The 20,514-nt window shown below is 39.4% G+C and overlaps 1 protein-coding gene across 2 annotated transcripts in view; it reads left to right on the top strand.

Annotated features, from left to right (window-relative positions):
• LOC122802555 (NACHT, LRR and PYD domains-containing protein 3-like) overlaps positions 1-20,514 on the top strand; it is an 826,460-nt gene that overhangs the window by 52,009 nt on the left and 753,937 nt on the right. The gene's annotated exons all lie outside the window — the stretch shown is intronic.

Below are 20,514 nucleotides of genomic sequence, written 5' to 3'. Positions count from 1 at the left end.
TTTTCACCAATTACTGACATATCATCCATGTAGAAAGCAGGGTTGCAGCTCTCTATATGATCAACTTGATTTTTAAGTGACCCTTCTTTATAACTGTGTGAGGTTTACTTGAGTTGCAAAACTTTTGAAAATGGTTCCATTTTTTACACTTGTGGCATTGCTGACCAAATGCTAAGCAGTTTTCTCTTTTAGACTCATGATTAGCACCACAACTGGGACAGTTAACAATAAAGCTTAAATTGGGCTTTGCTGACTCACCCTTATACTGCACTGAGTGTGTCCTTTTCACTGAACTAGTCTTAGAACTTGCTGGACAACTACAGATTTTACCTGCCACACCCGCAGGGGTTACAGCTGCCACCTGCTTAGGCCTGCTTCTGTTTGCCATGTGTTGCATGCAGTCTACATTTGCTCTGGAGCCTCCTGAAACCATATACTTATCACTTGCAAGCATACTTGTGTGCCTTTCTGTAACTTCATGGATTTGACAAATCTCAATAGCTTTACTCAGCATTAAATCACTGTCACCAAACAAAATCTTTCTCACTGCAGCAATATTAATGCTGCACACAAGCCTGTCCTTTATCAACTCATATTTTAAGTCGCCAAACCTGCACATTTTAGCTTTGTTTCTCAGGTCAGTAACATAAGCTGCAAAAGTTTTTCTTGTTTTTAATTTCTTGTGTAAAATAAATGCCTGTCTAATGTAACATTTGTCTGGGGGGGTTGCACATTTCTCTGAAATTGTGTTTCAAACACTCCAGGTCTTCCCTTGATTCAGCCTGTACAACAACATGATGGTTTTCCCCTTCTCCTTCATATACTGCTGGTGCATACACAGATGAATTTTCTCTTTCAGTGGGCTCTGCCCCAGATAGGTTTAGCAAAATGAATGTCCTGGTGCATGCATCTTTGTCAGAATAAGCTGCTTGTATAAAATATTGTACTCTTGCTCAAAAATTCTCCAGTTCTCTGCTATATTCTGATCAAGTACAAGTGGACCTGGTCTGTGAAATGCCTCTGCCATATTAACACATACCAGTGAAATCTTTTGCAAATATGCACGAACACACACACATGTACATATGCCAGAAATTTATGCCAGTACTTGTAACTATGCCCAATAGCTCAACAAGCCTCTGAATAACTGAACTTTGTGAAATAAGTCTCCTGGGCACAAGAATACTATTAAAATCACTGTACTGTAAGAAGTCACCTCTTATTAGTGCAAGAAACATTTCAAAATAATTGCACTGTGAGAATAAACTGGGCAGAAGAAGCTCAGAGTAAAAACAAACATTTCAAAGTAACTGCACTTTGTGAATAAACAGTACACAGCACACTGAAACTTTCCAAAAATAGCTGTACTTTGCTAAATAACTCTGTACAGTGCAAGAAACACTCTATAATGGCAGTACTCTGTGAATAGACACACCCAGTACAAAAAAACCTTTTGAAATGGCTGTATTTGACAGTAATTTACAAAATAGTTGCATTTTGCACACAATAGACTCTTTGGAATAAATGCACAGTAGTAAACACTCTCTGTAACCACTTTTACACACTCTGAGATACTTTGAATAGCTCTAGTTATGCACTGAATACCTTCAATCAATGCAAAACAATAGTTTATGCCAAAACACAGTATTTTGCCAAAAGACATGCAGTCACTTTGCTTTATTTATGCTTTCTGTGCCCTTTTTTCCCTTTATTACATTCATTTTGCTCATTTAATCTCTTTTCATGCCCATTATACTTTTCTTGTGTTTGTTTTACTCTAAACATGCTCATTTTACTTTAAACATGCCAGTTTCTTATTTCCAAGGTAATTCCAAACCCCTTATGTGTTTTTCTAATAATAGTTTTATCAAATATCTTAATTTTAAACATTTTATTCACTTAATAAACTTTATGTGCCTCTTGTTTGCCTAACAATGCATTCTGTGCCCTTGTAATGTTCCGTTTTTATCTTTTTAATAAAACAAGTTGTTCATGCAAGTTTTCATTACCTTTAATTCCTTTCTTGGCCTTTTTATACTCGGTTCACTTAGTCTCTGGAATCCTGGTTCTGACATCATGCTGCTCATCTCATCAGGAAAAAATGGACAAAAATCTGTGGGTTCTGTTCAAGCAGCTTTATTATGTACAAACACATCAGGATTGAGGCTTAATAACTTTAACTTGGATAAACTTATAAACAAACTAGCTATCACATTCATACATGCTCACTCTCTGGCTGCACTCTCAAAATGGCACTAAAGCTAGTACGTGCTTGCTATTTATATGCATGTGCTGTCCGTGAAATGCTTCTTAAAGGTACAACACACACACACACACACACACACACGCACACACACACACTAGGGGTGTCATAGGCATCAGCATCCAGGATCCTACAGCAATTCCTGAATGCTATGCTACAGAATGCCAGTGACTATGTATATATTTTCTCCAGACAAAGCTACAATTATGTATGTTTTCTACCATGTAGCACACTTTCCTGAAATCTTAGGTGCCATAGTTTGCAAGCACATTGAGATCAAAGCACCACCCAGGGAACAAGGAAGGTTCTACATAAACAGAAAAGGATTCTACTCCATTAAGTGCCAGGTCATGAGTAATGCTAAGGGAAATATCCTGAATGTGTGTGCTGGCACCCCTGGCAATTACCACATCTCCTATATTTGGCAAAACTTTCAGAGGTTTTCCAGAGGGTGATATCCCACAAAGTCAGTTACTGGGTGATGCAGGGTGTGCACTCGAACCATGGGTGATGATACCCATTAGAAACACACACACACACACACACACACACACACACACACACACACACACACACACACACACACACACACACTCATGGAAAAATGCTATAATGAGACACACACTCAAACAAGAAATATCATACAGTGTGTGTTTCGGCTGCTGAAGTTATAGTTTCAGTGCCTAGATACATCAGCGAGAGCCCTGCAGTTCAATCCTAGTACTTGTGCTGAAATGTTCACTGTCTGTGCATTTCAACACAATATTATCCAGAGAAAACAGCTGCAACAGGAGCACCAAGGGGAAGGGGAACACATCTCACCACCACCACTGGTAATATCACCACAGCCACAGGTAGGTGAGAATTTAGAGGGGGATCCACCGGCCACTGTGGGTGTAGGTAGATGTAGGCATGTACAACATGCCTTCACCCTGGCCAAGAGACAACAGATTGTACATAAGTTGACCAACTAAAGGGTACAACTTTTACTCTATGAATATACAGTAAAACTGATGCCAGGCAATGCTCATAACCTTTACTTACCCAAGTAATGGCTGTGTACCACTAGCATTACACAGAGTCAGTCCTGAATTAAAACAGTTTTAACTGCAGGACTATCAAGGTAAGTGTTGTACCTGGAACAGGAAAATAAATGGGAAGAACACAATTGAATGGCAGATCCTTACATAATATTACTTGCAAATGTACCTAAGCAGAAGGTGTGTGAGTTGTACAGCAATGATACCAATATGTGACACAACTGACTTATGTCAATAGATGCCTGTTGTTTATCAACTAATAGGCCTTATGCATCAAAGTACACATGATACAAAAACACTGTAAGAAAGCAGTACAATTTTCAGAATATCTTTACCAACACATATACACTAAGCACTCATTCAGCTATACACCATGTGCATCAGAAAAAAATACGTATGTATCCATGAATCAAAAATATAGAAAAAAAGGATTTGGCACAGTTGTCATCATTCACAAATGGTATTGTTTGGGGGGCAGGAGGCCAAGGCTGACACCCCCAAAACAAGAAACAAATGAAGGGTCATACAAACCAAGGAATACCACAGAATTAACGGTATAAATGATTTCCACACAATTATCAGAAAGTATACACATTTACAAAAAAAGTCAATATATGATTGCCAGTCACCTCTCACTGTGGCTACCACTCCCCTGGAGGTAGCCCTGGGCCATCTCAGAAGCATAACTCCTGTGTAAATGAAAAGTACATTACATTTCTCTCCAATACCATAGAATATTGTAAAATCAAATTTTAAAAATAACACTTGTGATGAAAGGTTCTAGCCTGTCTAGAAATGTAAATGCATGACATGCTTACGCCAGACGTGAAGTACAAGAAGTGCTTACAGATTAAAGTTCCATTTTCTCCTGGATATATAAATAGATTTGTAACATGTTACAAAATCTAGAATGGACTTGAATAATACAAGCATACCTTAGAAAAATTAAAAGCCTTCTGTGCATAGAAATCACCTTCAAAGGGATACAATATACTGTTTTGCCCAAATATATAACTCTCCTCACCTTCAAGATCCCTATCTATGTGATAACCTTTTTATAGTGTAGATTCAGCCCTCTGAGCATGCTGAAGGGGCAAATGAGATGTAAACGCATTATAATTGCTGAATAGCAAACATTTGACTTCATGTAGCAAATGTAAACATAGTGTAGGCTCTGCAACACTATTAGTTGCTAATGGCTTGCCACTGTGAATGATTAGTGTGTGTCAGAGAGAAGGAAGACACAACAGCAATTCAGACAACCTTCCCTGCAGTGGGTGTGTCAGTGAGGATACACCTTCAAAGTGTGGAACTAACTTTTAAATAAAAACAGCACATTTATCATTATTGTTCAATAATAGCCAAACACTCTTGCCTGTGTTGATAAATATTTTCACTCCCATGTACTTTTTTTCATACAGTTAAAGGAAAATGATGCAGACTGCATTATGGAATGCATGTTTGAGATTACAGCAGAGATACGAGAAGAATGAATATGATACAAAGAAAAGACAAAGCTGCATTTGTGTAAACAATGATTGTGCGATCACTCATTGCACTAAATATGAAACCACACATGTACAACCAACTAAGAATGGACAAGTGTATGTCCTATAAATACTGTGGAGGAAATGGGAATTGCTTATATGCACATGATTCTTTTTGCTTTTGTAAAGCTTTGTCTGTGACAAAGAGAGATAACACTCTCCCACTGTGTTTTATAGTTTCATTAGCATGATAATTCAAATACAGAGCTGTATAAAATTCTTTAATGTGTTAAAATATTTTTTGTTTTGCTTTTTTGTTATTTGTATAACTTAGTGCAAACACTGTGAAACATATACATATTTAAAATATAATATCAGTTGCCTTAAGAAGTGCATTCCTGCTTAGCTGCATTGCATGGCGGTCAGCACCTTGGATGATGAGGACTGCATGAATTACACCTGCCAACAAACTATGTATATAGAACACCTTGGAAAGATGTTGAGGCATACAATACATAAAACAGATAGACTGTGGTTCAAGTCCCACATTATTTTTTAATGATAAATGATCAAAAGTTTTCTTTACAAAAATGATGTATATAGGCTTTTGTCTGTCTCATTTGCATGTTGCTCACCTATGTACAAACAGGGTTCACTGCTGCAGACAAAAAAAGCAGCATTGTTACTTGTTTCACCTTCCTCTGCACAAACATGCCAAGTGGCATTGTGCAGCCATCAGCACTTTGGACAATACTGAATGAAAAAAATACACCCACTGCCTAGCTTTCCCTGTAGCACCAGGTGTAAGATCATTACCACAACACAGGTGAGTTAGTGTTCTAATCAGCATACTCCAGGTGTTATTAATGGTGTTCCACTGTAATTTATATAAAAAATAACAATATACAGATAATTATGCATAACAATAACTATGTATAGCAGGTTGACTGACCATACACATAATATCAAATGTATTATATGTGTAACTAGGGGTATAATTTAAATTATGGTTCTGTAATTAAAAATGTATTTTCTGACATGGAATGGATTTAATACTTTACTGACAGTCATCAACACAACTCATATAACACAAGTATAGCTGTAAAACAGAATGTATTGTGTGATCTGACCCAGAACTCAGAAATCTACTCTGAAAGTAATATAACTATATGCATTTCTAGTATATTGTCACACCTTGCACTTCTTCTGTGGCAATGAGAAAAACATGCCTATGCAAAAATATATTCTCTCTTTTACATAGGTTTGGATCCCACATTGTTGAAATTACTATGGTCACGGTGTGAGGCCTCACAAAATATGTGTCAAGTCATAAAATTGATCTTTCCAAATTCAGGTTGCAAAAATCAAGTAATTTAAGATATCAGTGTTGACTATTGGACAAGCTGTTGTCATGTCTAGCAGCACACATGCCATAAATTAATGCCAGCTGTCACATTATCCTTCCTAGTTCATAAACTGCCTTCCTCTTTGTTTGGTAATGTTGCTAAAATTTACTGTGCTAAAAGTACACATAGTTAAACTAGAGTAAAGACAGCAGCTTGAAACATTTACTGTGACAATTATTTAGGCTGCTGAATTTAGCAAAATGCAAATTCCTGTCTGGAGTTTTGACTGAAATCACGTGATTGATTTTTTTTTTGTTACAGTAGCTTCAAGGGTTCATTTCCAGATGGATCGCTTATCATTTCTTAGTGGGATAATACACATGTCATTCACATTTTATCACAGACATATTAAAAATTTCAAAAGTTGTGATTTCTCATGGAGACATATTGATTCTTGCCTGCAAATGAGTATTTGAAGTGATATTCATCCCCTCTACTATCACATATTTAGCTAACCTTGTTCTGCTTGTCATAAGCCTTTTCCCCTCTCCTAAACCTTCTCTAACCATATGTTACTAACTCCATGCTACCCAGCATAAAACAGTAATAATGATAACAGACAAAAAACATGGCCATTACTGTTCCATTGAAATAAACACTGCTAGGTGTATGGCCATCATTCCTTGTATACATTCCATCCATCCAAATACTCTGCATGTGTGTATCTATTAATTTGATGGATGGTATCTGCAGAGTGACTTGACTGTGCTAATACATAATAGTAAAATGTTACCTTAATGCAATAGTTTATCATTGCTCATGTACTGTGGAATTTGTTTAAATCATCTGTAGGATTCTGTTAGTGACATGTTCAGGTGATGGATGAAATCTTCATCTAATGCCATGTGCAAACTGTCCTTACTGTGAAAAAGCATACAACGCTCTCTTTTAAGGATATATGGCCATACACAAATAGCATATCTGGTGATTAAAAAAAAAAATTATTTCAAAACATGTACCAGCCTTTGTCATTTCTCGAAAGCTGGACAAGCTATTAAATTGTGATTTGAAGCGAAGCCTGCAAAACAGTTAATAGTTGTATAACTGTATAGAGATAGGCATTAATGATAAAAATTGCGGAAGACACATGCAAACTGTATTGTAATCATTGCCACATTTGCAGGACTTATCACATTTGCCTGTGTAATACCATCAGGAAGTAAATGAGGTGGATTCAAACCCTGTGTTATCTGCGTACTGAACATATGCTCATTGCTTTTACACCTCCTGCCACAGGGAAAGCTAGGCACGCAGTATATTTTTTATACTTAGTACTCTCCAGAGTGGTGATGGCTGCATATTGCTGCTTAGCGTGTTTGCACAAAGGAAGGTGAAAAAAACAGAGATATTATGATTTTCTCATTTAATTACAGAACGGCGTTTGCTCATTACTTAACTCTGTGTAAATGGGAAAGGCAATAGCAACAGTTTTTAATGTCATAAAAGTTATGACTGAACATTTCCAATATAAACTACAGTAGGAACACCAAGTATCTGTTAGCTATTTCTGCCATAGCATATATGCATAAACAATTCTCTCAAGTTCAAGTTGTGCTATGTAAAGAGTTGTTTGGCATGTACTGCTATAGTTATTGCCCAGTTACTCTTCATCCCATCAAAAGCCATTTAAAAACACAGCCAAAGGGAAGGAACTTGTTAGTAAGTGAACACATATTTACTCAGACTCGTGTGCCCTGCAAACCATGCACTGGAAAATGTTATGTCAGTAATAGGTCTATTGTCAAGTGCACTACAGAAATAAGGAGCAAAACTATGCTGACCATATAAAAAAAACTCCAGCTATACTCTGTGGCATATCATCTACTCAGAGGCGATCTCTGCTTAACATACAAGGCCATGTCAATCCCTGAGCTGTTGCACATGCTCCACTTAAAGAAATCCCAATCCCTCAGAGCCACACGCTCCAGGGATCTAAACCTTGTCATCACAATGAACAAAACATGCTGGAGGGATAGGTTCCTGACCCAGAGACTCCCCATACTCTGGAATGGACTGCCTATACATGTCAAGCAGAACGTCTCCTTGGCTTTCTTCAAAAGGAACCTTGATGATTGGATGGGAGATAGAAAATTCACCCCGGGGATCACATCGGTCGCCCTGCTAGACAGGGGTCCAGGGAAGTAAATATTGTGGGAAGAAATATCCAGAGAATTGTTATGGCTAGGCTTGTATAGGCCCTAGGGCCGATAGCCTAGTACCAACCTATGAACCTATGAATTGCATTGTTGCATTAGTTAAACCTTTACACTGACACTAGACATTGAGATTGTCTTATACATGTCTTACTGGGACATCAAAAAATCACAGTATGAATACTCATACATCAGCACTTGCATTCATGCTGTTCACAAAATATGCATGTAAGTGTGTAAGACCGAGTGTGTACAACTTACTGAGAAACAGGTACATGTATGTCTCAGTTCTGCAACATGCTTTTATGACAGCTTAATGCATATAAGTTATGAAGCTGCCATTTAAAGTATTTCCACACACTGCAATTAAAACAGAAAATCCAAAGTCCACATTTTTTTTTTGCACACCAGTTTCATAACAGTATATGTTATCCAAAACTAATGATGATGTCATCATCTATAAATACCACTTCAATGATGGAGCAAATATACTATGTTCTGCAGATGGGACAAAATAGTTTGGAGTTCAAATTGCACAACAGACAAATTGCATGTGCCTATATGTGTAACTGTGTATGTCCATAGTAAGAAGAACATTAGTCTGTGTCCTACTGTCATCACTCAAGTCTCATGAACAACAAAGTTTTACATTCATACATGACTATACAGCAGTTTCGTATAGCCCTTCCAACATCTTCTTCCTAACATACGATGATGATGTCGTCTGCTATAAAGTGCTGTCTGACACTATTAAAGTCAGACGTACTGTGAAGCTAGCATTTAGTACTGCGTTCTATAGCTAGGAAGCTTTTTTGATCTCACTAAATCAATCTGTGCCCGTGTGTCTGTGTGTGTGTGTGTGTGTGTGTGTGTGTGTGTGTGTGTGTGTGTGTGTGTGTGTGTGTGTGTGTGTGTGCATGTCCATTCTACAATGAGTCTGCAGACAATTTTAAAAACACATGTGAGGCTGCAGCTATGTCATACACTTCTTATCATCAACTTACATTTATGATGTGATTACCTTCCAAAGTTCACTCTGACAGAATACTGTGTTCTCTAGCTTGTATAGCTAGATAGATTGTGGTTGTAATCTCATAGAAGGCAATATGTGTGTGTTTATTCAAATATGAGTGAGTAGATAATTTTCCACCAAGATGTGACTCCACATATATGTAACACACTCCTCCCAACATTTTCTTCTCAGCATACAATGATGCTGTAATCCTCTATAAATTATACTGTAGCAGTGTAAAGTCAGACATCTGTGGTAGTGCTACCGTTGCATTGTATGTAATCCAAATTCTATACCTATATAGGCCTAATGTTCAAATCTAACCTCATTTAACTGCTGTGTATGTGTGGTCGGTGGTATATTGCTGCCAGTATGTGATCTTTTGAGTCACTATTCATTTAAATCCCACTCAGGAGAACCTTTAACATAACTTTATTAATCCAAGATTCCCTAATTCTCTCTGCCAACATAACACGCTTTATGCAGAATGATGTATGATATCATCATCTCAAAGATGCACACATGCATTGTGAAGCACAGCCCTTCTATGACCTTTTGCAAGTTATCTGCAGACCACTGGATGTGTGATTGCTAATTCTGCCATGTGGTAGTGCACATGTCACATACGGATAGAGGCAGTAAGGTAATACAATCAAACACATACACACATAGGCATGTACCTCTACTATCTTCCATCATATAGCTATAGCGATTTTTGTTTAAATGATGTAATAATGGCTAGAATTGTATGAAATGTTTGCTGTTAGCCTAGTAATGTCCTATGATCTTGTGAAGATTGCCCATGTCAATGTTGCTGTCGTCCACATGTGCTGTGTTGAGATGTGGATGTACGGTAGCCCTACAACAATGTATTCCAGTCTGTGATTTGAGGTAATGTATTGATGGCCACTGCTGTCATTTGATTATCTGTTCCTTCCATAACAGATGTGGTAATGTGCCTCTTGAAAACTACTGATGTGGGATGATGCTATGTATATTGTTGCCTTAGGAAGGCATGTGTTCTTGTAGTGGAGAATATTAACATTCTACACATTTCTCATTCATCCGTCATAGTGACACTTGCAGTATGACACGTGTGTGCATGTGTGTGCCTATCATCATGAACTGCTATGTGAAACACAGCAGTTTTACATCATACTGCTTACATGGGCACATCCACTTTATTTAAGCCACATATTGTAATGCTGTTATATACACAAACATATAACCAGTTCAGATTCACTAGCAACTTTGGGGAATTCATTGTATGCACAGTTGTGTTGCTATTCACAACAACTAGTCAGGTGTTGCCCAGCAGTATTGTGTGACTGTCAGCATTTGTGTCATTAACTGTTCTGCATGCACCATATCCACCTCAGCTATAATGTGCCCATATATGCTATCAGAGGCCTCACACACACCTTTTCAATGATAAACATATAGGAATATGATGTGCAAGTGATGTAATGAAGTAAGATAGGTAGAGCTGTACTACTGTTTTAACATTTCCACTGTCTGTCATGTGATGCATACCCAAGGTTGTATTTGGAGGTGTTGTCACAAATCATTTTTTAAGTAAGTACAAAATCTTATGTGTAATACACAGTTATGCAAACAGATGGTTGCAACTGGCACTACCAGTACTCAAACAGAGGCAATAGACAACCTGCTAGCTGACAGATTTGGATCAAGCTTCACCCTACTGCCCCCTCTGCTCATCACCCAAAGTATACATGCAAACATTGCTTAGTATATTTTCTCAAGAGAGCAGCTCATCTGTGCACTCTCGTAGGCTAAAAACACAGCATTAATGAGCCCTAACAACATCCAAGGTGGCCTTGTCAATAAATTAAAATATGACCTAGCACACAGAGTTGGATTCCTACTTAAATACAGCCTCCAGACAGGCTATTTTCTGGTAGAATGGTACAAAGCAACAGTCATGTCTGAGCAAGGGGGTACCATCACCCAACACAGGTAATTATATACCCATAAGTCTGTGTAGCCTCATCAGTAAGGCAATGGAAAGAATCATCATGGACCTTATCAACAAGAACATAGGTAATCTCCCGACTGTGGAACAAACCCATTTTTTATTCATTAAGGCTTGATCGTTTATGTTAAATCTGTCTGACTTCTTTGAGAAGGTCACCGAGGTCATGGATGAGGGGAAAGAACATGCATCCCATATAACTTGACCCGGTCAAGCTATTTGACACAATTCCACACTTAGGTATTACACAGAAACTGTCTCAACTGGCCAAAAATCTGTACATCATCAAGTGGGTAGCCCAATGGATCACCAGCAGGACACATACTGTCAAAGTGTGTGAATTCACCTTTAGCAAGAGGCCACTGACCAGTGCAGTACCACAGGGTTCTATACGAAGCCCTTTCCTGTTTGGCATTTAATTCACAGAAGTCAAGGGCAACTTAAACAGCCTTTGACCAGCTTTGGATATGACTGCAAATTGTGGACAATCCTTGAATCCAGTAATGATATTGATATACTGCAGAAAGTGTTAATTCACAAAAATGATTGGTGCCAAAGACATGGAGACACATTAAAATGTCCAAAAATGCATAATTATTCCCATTTGTAAAGGAAATACATGAGCTAATTTCAATATAGACAGCACACACCAATGAGTGGACCCAGTGCATTTGATCTGGGTACTCAGGTAGATAAAAATTGGAAGTTTGACCACCATGTGTTCACAGTGGTAACAAATCCATTCTATGTGGCACACACATAAGTATGGACATGTCATCAAGATCAAAGGACATTAAAATATGTAATATCTTTAACACTTAAACCCTTTTGTAAATAGTTTATTTAGATTTAATAGTTGTTGACTGTATATTGTTGTTAACCTGTGTAAATTATGTTTTATTTTGCAAAGTTATGAAATTACATTCATTTTGTAAAATCAGTAAAAACATTTACGCAAAAAAAAGATCAAAGGGCATTATAATTTTATTGTACTTGACCCTCATCACAACAAAAATTGAATAGCAATTCACCCTTTTGCATGTAACTCCCTACACATCTGCAACAGCTGGAGAAAAAACAGAGACTTTGCACAAGAAAGATGCAGGGTGTAAAAGACAAGTCCAACACAGAAATATTAAAAGCCAGATTACTGTATACTGTCCCCTACAGACTATTAAGTGCTGATTTGTGTCTGGCCTAAGGGGCATTCTAAAATCGATATCTGACAGAAATGTTAAACATTAATAAAGCAAACTGCACAAGGGTCACGCATTCCAAGGATGTTAACCTAGCCCCTGACACAATAAATAATGTTGGAGAGATAAAAACAGCTCTCAGAAAGTGCACCTTCTCTGGAACAAGCTTCTCATTCATGTAAAGCAAAGGACTTTCCTGACCAAATTCAAGTGCAGCCTAGATCAATGGATGGGTACTGGTAATTGTACTCAAGTTGTTATGCCCATATCCCTCTTGGATAGAAGCATTTGGACTTACATAACATAGATTGAGCTCATAACTGTGTAGAATTTGTTCACAAAGCAATTTTAAATTGTGAAACTCATGTTAAATATGGCTAGGCTTTATGAATTCCAATTGTATCCGAGGTACAACTGTAGTGTGACTGCACAGCATCACAGACATAACAGTACATCAAGTATTACCACTTGATAGTTTCCATGATCACATATGGATGTATGTCAAGATTTCATGGCAGTATAACATTTTGACTGGCAATGTCAGGGGGACAGTTATTGTGTGGCACATGCCTTGAAGTTTGACGTGCTTATACAGTGTGCTCCATGCATTGTTTGGTATATGGACAGTATCACAGTGACAGCTCCCTTGTGCATTGATGCTAGACTTTGCAGTGCTGTAGTTTTTGTGCACGAGCATAGTTGATGTGTTGCCATCCGTCTCACATTCTGCTGTAACATTCATTATAACACACTATTTCTTCATTCACTCATCAATTGAAGATGCTTTAGACAATATCCATTGCTATGACATGTTGCACATGCATGCAATACACAGCTATGTGTAGGGAATCCACGCATAATAGTGTTTTGTTTGCAAGTGTTGTTATTCTTATGGCTGATACCTGTGTCTGCCAGGGATGCTTTAGTCAAGTGTATTACATTTGGCATAGTGAGCTTGCATAGGTCTTGTTGCCCATAGGTTCATAGGTTCATAGGCAGGTACTAGGCTATCTGCCTGAATACATTTATAAGCCTAGCCGGAATGTGTTGGCTTTTGCCACCCCTTTAGATTAGTTCCCTGTGCCTCTGTCCAGCAGAGCGATTGAAGTGATCCCTGGGGTAAACTTTCTGTTTCCCATCCACTCGTCAAGGTTTCTCTTGAAGAGGGTTAGCGAGGAGCTCTGCCTAATGTAGATTGAAATCTTGTTCCAGAGCATGGGAAGTCTCTGGGGCAGGAATCTATCCCTTCAGCGCATCCTATTTATTGTTGTGGTGAGGTTTAGATCCCTGGAGCATGTGGCTCATGGGGATATGTTTTTTTTTAGGTGGAGCATGTCCATCAATTCTGGGTTGGACATGGCCTTGTATGTCAGGCAGAGATCACCTCTGAGTAGGTGGTATGCAACCGAGCACAGCTGGAGTTTCTTCAGTCGAGCTGCATAGGGCATCTGCTTGAGGCCAGTGATCCTCTTGGTGAGGAACTTCTGTCATCTTTCCAGTTGTTGCAGGTGTCTTGTAAGGTACATCCCAAATGGGGCATTGTACTCTATGATTGGTCTGATGAGTGATGCATAGAGGGGCCCAATGACCTCTTTCAATCTGAATGCAAACCCTTTTGTGATTAGGTGGGCCACATAGAAGGATTTTCTAACCTCTTTGGCAATGTGATTATTAAAAGGGAGGTTACTATCTACTTCGGTCCCCAGATCCCTTATTACGTCTTCTGTATTTAGGGTGCTACCACCTATGTGGTAGTTTGTGGGTACTTTGTTTTTTCCAAAGGGGATGACTATGCACTTTTTGGCATTTAGCTTGAGGCCATGGTTTTGACACCAGGTATCTGTCTCAGTAAGACCCTTTTGGAGGATGTCTGTGTCAGCTGTAGAGTCAATTATAGCCCCTAGTTTGCAGTCGTCTGCAAACTTGGTCAGCCATAATCCTCCTGTGCTTGCCTGTATCTCTGAGAAGTATATACCGAACAGGAGGGGTCCTAGAACTGAGCCCTGGGGAATGCCACTTGTAACCAGTTTATAGTCAGACCTAGCTCCTGCAACTCTTACCATGTGGGTTCTGTCCGTGAGCCAGATGGCAACCCATCTCATGATGTAGCAGTTTATGTTCAGGCTGGTGAGCTTGTCAATAATACCTGAGTGGGGAATGGTGTTGAAGGCCTTTGCAAGGTCTAGGTAGGCTGTGTGGAATGCCTTTCCCTTGTCTATAGCCTTGGTAACTGTCTTAAAGAAGTCCACCAGGTTTAGGAGGCATGATTTGCCCTTAACAAAGCCGAACTGGGCAGGGTCCAGTATTTGGAGGTTTCCAATGTCTCTGTTAATGAGATCCATGATGATGCACTCCATTGCTTTGCAGACCAAGCTAGTCAGGCTTATAAGGCAATAGTTCTCGGGGTCCGTTGTGGCTCCACCTTTGTGGAGTGAAATAACCATTGCTGTGCACCACTCTGTGGGCACATAGCCTGTGGATTGGCTGAGTTTAAACAGTGTGTTTAGTTGAGGAGTTAGTTCATCTTTGAGCTTGTGTAGGACGCAGCCTGGGACACAGTCCAGTCCCATTGATGCTGTGTTTTTGGCTTTGGAGAGGGCTGTTTTAACCTGAGTGTCTGTGATTTCAGGGGCACTACATTTTTCTGGTATAGTTATGGGCTCATTTGGGGGTGAGAGGGGGTGAAGTTTGCACTGAACCTGTCTGCCAGGATGTTGGCTTTATCAGTCGGTTCAGTGTATTTTGTGCCATTCTGCACTAACTCCAAGCAGATCTGAGAATTGCCACTTAGATTCTTGACATAGCTAAAAAATGCCTTGTGGTTATCTTTGGAGTCCATGGCAATTTTTCTTTCGAAGCTTACCTTGGATGATTTTATGAGGGAATGTAGTTTCTTGCTGATACTGATCAGGGATGTCTTCTCTTCCTGGGATTTTACTCTTTTCTGTACTAGTTTCCTCCTTCTTTTGTATAGCTTGTTTATGGCAGGGGTCCACCAGACTGGTTTCCTTTTCTTGGAGGAGTGAGTCTTGGTTTTGTTTGGGATAGCATGATCCATCCATTTTTGTAGGTGCCCGTAGAGTGCATTAGTAAATGATTTTGCAGCTTGGACACCATTATCCTTTAGCATGGGGGCTTTGAAACTTCCCAGATCAGTCTTAAGTAACGTGAAGTTAGCTTTTGAAAAGTTTTTCACAGTGGTTTCTTTGACCGGGAGTGGTGGCAGAATGTGGATATCCAGAGTGATTAGTTTATGGTCAGATCTAACCAGCGAGGGGTTGACCTCCGGTGTGGAACACCAGTCGGCCATGTTGGTGATGACCAGGTCCAATATGTTGTCACCTCTGGTGGGGGTGTTGACCAGTTGATCCAGGGCATTTGAGTTTATAAATTCTAGGGAATGTTGGGCAAGGGAGTTTTTACTTGAGTAGTTCTCCCAGTTAATGTTTGGGTAATTGGAATCACCCAATATCAGGGTGTTTGGTAGGACCTTTATGTTTCCCAATGTTTCCCAGGAATGCAGAGTAGGGGTCCTGGGACATGGTGGGTGATCTGTAGCAAGCTATAATTTGAATAGCAGTTTTGCCCATTGTTAGTTGCACGTGGATGATCTCTGAAGCATCGTGCTGTGCCACTAACCTGGAGGTGTGGGTATCCTTGATGAATATTGATACTCCCCCACCTTTTCTATTTTGGTCCAAGTTTTGTGGCCAAAATGTATGGTATGAGTTGTAGTCTGGTAGTGCTGGGGTGCTGCCTGGAGCCTTAAACCAGGTTTCTGTTAATGCACATATATTGATTTTCTCCATACTGAGGAGTGTCTCGAGTGCATGCATTTTGAGGTTTAGACTTCTGCCATTGAGCAGCATTACCCTCAGATTTTTGTTACTTGTGCTATTTACAGCAGTGGGTTTGTCTTTTGAGCCTTGCCTAAAAAAGGCGCTATGGGGGTGGCAAGAGCCTTGGCCAGTATTCGAAAGCCTAAGGGTGACAGGTGCAAGCCATCTCTAGTGAAGCAGCGTGGCTTTTCGAGCATGTCATCCCAGGCTGATAGACACTGGATCCCCTTTGAATGACACTCGAAGCTTAGCCAATTGTTGAAATTGATAATTTTTTCTCTGTACCGTGATATCATTCTTGGTGAGGCAGGATGCTACTCAAGGTCAGGGTCATTCCGGCCTGGGCTACGTGAGCAGAGAGCTCCTCCGTGTCTCTTTTCATGTAGTCCAGGGAGGTACGGCTCAGGTCATTCACACCAACATGGACAATGACAGAGTCATGTCTGTACTTGTTCTGGAGTGACCTGAGTGATTGTGTTATGTGGGGGATCCTGGCACCTGAGAGGCAACTAACAATAACCTTCTCCTTGTCCAGCCTAGTGAGTGGGACATCAGTGTGCCTGACTATAGAGTCACCTATTACTAGTGTGTTGGGTATGTTATTTTACCTTAAGAGCTGTGATTGTGTGGCACACTGGTTTTGTGAAGTATGTGTTTCATGGTTATTGTTGGGAGGTTGGAGGTTGCTTGGATGTCTGCTTTGGAGGTCTCTGTTGCTTTTGCAGATTTTTATTTAGAGACTCCGAGTATGTTTTTGTGTATTTATGTGTGTTTTTTGCCAGTGCTGGTTTCATAGGTCTATGTGAGACTGGTGGTGTGATGCAAGTAATTCCCTTCTCCTCTTGACTGCCTGGTCCAGTCTTGGGTTGAGAGAGCTGGCTGTATAATTGCATCTCTCGCATGTATTAGTGTTTGGTGGAAGGAGGAGAGGGTTGTCTGTGTACATGAGGCAATTGTAACATTGCCTCAAAATGCCCAGATTCACCATTTGGACTGGAGAGTACACCTGAAACTGCCCTTTGGACATGCCTGGATAGGTACAGTGAACTGTTTTACTGATTGGCTGGTAAGGTTGAATAGAGAGCTTTGTCCTTCTCTACAGTGTAGGGGCGTATAGTGCTAAGGTTTATTAGTACTTACTATGAGTTTTGAGCAAGTGCCGGGATGAGAAGTGAATGATTTGAGTGCTTAAGTTGAAAGTTTGTCTAGTTCCAAGGGAAAAATTGAAGAGTAGACTTTGTGGAGCAGGGAATAGTTATACCCTAGCTAACTGGCACTGCCTGACATGCAAAACCTTGCAAATGTGGGTTTTATAACCAGGAAATTGAAAGAGGGAAATGAAAGAGATAGAAATTAGCCCAAAATGGCCAATAAACTACTCATTTCTAGGCTGAAACCACTCCTCCAGGGACAGATAGGCTGCTCAAAGCTCCCTCTCTCACAGTGAACAGAGGAACTTCCTTCTATCCAAATAAGGTATGGGCAAACACAGAAACTTGTAACACAGCTCTGAATTCAGCACTAACCTGAAAACTGGACGAAACCAGCTTAGAAAGGTGTGAAAACAAGTATTTTTTTTTATTTTGTTTTTTTCAGAAAATAAAGCAGATACAATCAAAAAAAAAACACTTTAAATGCACAGGAATGGCTATCACACTTGAGTTAAACAGGTAATTTAAACAGAAGATGACTTTGTTAAAGTGCAGGCATTAAAATAAGTACAATATGTAGCTGAAACAAGCTGTTTAAATCACAAAAACTCTAGAAAATCAGTGTTTTAGGCAGAATTAGCTAAAGGCAGAAAGAAAATGCAGAAAAATGATACTTAATCACTCCAACGTCTCTCTTTTGTCTCTCTGCTGCTGTAGAACTCTGCAGGGCACCAGGCAGGAGCTTGCTGAGCTGTATCTAGCACAAAAAACCTTGCAAATGCGGGTTTTATAGCAGGGAAATGAACAGGATAGAAATTAGTAAAAATGGCCAATAAACTACTAATTGCTGGGCTGAAACTAGTCCACCAGGGACAGAGAGGCTGCTCAAAGCTCCCCCTCTCACAGTGAACAGAGAAACTTCCTTCTAACCAAGTAAGGTATGGGCAAACACAGAAACTTGTAACACAGCCCTGAATTCAGCACTAACCTGAAAACTGGACTAAACTACCTTAGAAAGGAGGGAAAAACAGGTATTTTTTTTCAGAAAATAAAGCAGATACAATAAAAAAAAACACTTTAAATGCACATAAATAGCTATCACACTTGAGTGTGTAGCCTACAACAGTTAAACAGGTAATTTAAACACAAAAACAACTTTGTTAAAGTGCAGGCAGTAAAATAAATACAATATGTAGCTGAAACAAGCTTTTTAAATCACAGAAACTCTGGAGAATCAGCATTTTAGGCGGAATTAGCTAAAGGCAGCAAGGAAATGCAGAAAAATTATACTTAATCACTCCAAAGTCTCTCTTTTGTCTCTCTGCTGCTGTAGAAAAATAAGCAGCTTGCAGGTCTTGAACCCAGGACCCTATACACCATAGTCACAGTAGTTAACCACCAAGCCATCACAAGCCATACAGAACTATTCTTTGGTATACATACCTAATAGGAATTGACCATGCAGACTCCCCTTCAAGGTGTTGTACAAGATGCATGTATGATATGTATTTCTTTGTTGCACCCAGTAAATACAGAGATCACTGACAGCATTGTTGGCATGAGTTTGATTCTTGCTCATGTGGCTTGTGCCTTTTCTGTCATGTAGACCTATACCTATCAAATGGTTAGGACTGCCACTAAACTCTAGGTTTAACATTGTCCAAATTAACCCCTCCAAAGACAGTTTATTTTGTAAAAGGGGTGATGCCTTTCCTTTATAGAATACTGACAATCATAGTTGTACACACCTGTTCCTGCAGATCATATATAATAACTTAAACTTATATATTCTGGCAATGTCACAAATTAATGTTTTTAATATTTTTAAATTGTTTCTGATTGTGCCTGCTTTTGTCAGCAGTTGTCCAAGAGTCTGTTGCTATGTCTCCATGAATGTTTGTGAGGTATGCTGACATTTCAGTCATATTCAAGCATGATTTTGCAGATCTTCACAACATGCACATATCCCATATTGTATATACAATCCTTGCTAATTGTCCTTTCCAGTGAGCATGTCAATGATGTTTGTATCACAACTATTCATCTTCACTGACATGTAACCTTGTGTAACAGTCACATATATAATCTCATGTGTGATGATATAACTATACTCACACAGGAGATGTAAACAGCAGTACATACTGTGCTATGTACATATGTGCTTAATGTTATGCTACTAACTTGTCTTGGGAGTGTACATACATTGACATATCTTTACATATTTTACATACCCTCTTCCTCTTTCTTCATTCCTAGCATCCATGTCTGTTGTCATTTTAATAAGCACACTTTCCCTGCCTAGTGTATTTGTGTTGGAATCTATTTGCCCTTGCTGATCACCCCAACATCCTTTATTTCAGTATGCAAAAACGTGTTGTAGTATACACTGCACTGAGTACACTTTTCTATAATGTGTTACTACTGCAGTCAGTGCAGTATTTTTTCCCCTGGTAGTCATTGTGACTGTCCATGCAATCTCACAGAGCATGTTTGCTCATAGGAAAACTTGTGTGCATGTTCAGTCTGCGTTCATGCTGCACTGCATCATTTCCTGGCTGGCAACACTGTTGCAGGCCACAAAACCTCACTTGTATCTGTGTAAGCTCGATAAGCAGCATGAATATGCGATCAGTGCTGCTGTTGATTGTGCAAAAATGTGAACTCTATGTAGAATTCGCGGAAAGCATACATGGAGTTTATTGAATGCCCGGGAGTGTTTTTTTTTCCCACAGTTATGAATTTAATTCCATATGTGGCATTTTGCCATTGGAGGTATTTTATTCTTTCAGAGGTCATACAGTATCATTTTTAGGAAACTACTCATAGCAGAACACCTGGGAATAAAGTAAATGCACACTCCTCTGTATTTTAAGTGCAAGCATATGAAACAGCTAACACTGTGATAGAACAAAATTGTTGTTAGGAAGAGATTCGTCCACACACACAGTTTCAGAACGAATCAAACCCAGTTCCA

Source organism: Protopterus annectens, chromosome 5.part0 (genome assembly GCF_019279795.1).
Source record: "Protopterus annectens isolate FY-2018-M chromosome 5.part0, PAN1.0, whole genome shotgun sequence".
NCBI classification, from domain to species: Eukaryota; Metazoa; Chordata; order Ceratodontiformes; family Protopteridae; genus Protopterus; species Protopterus annectens.
The sequence above is the reverse complement of the archived record's forward strand: the minus strand, read 5'-3'. Positions and strand labels throughout refer to the sequence as shown.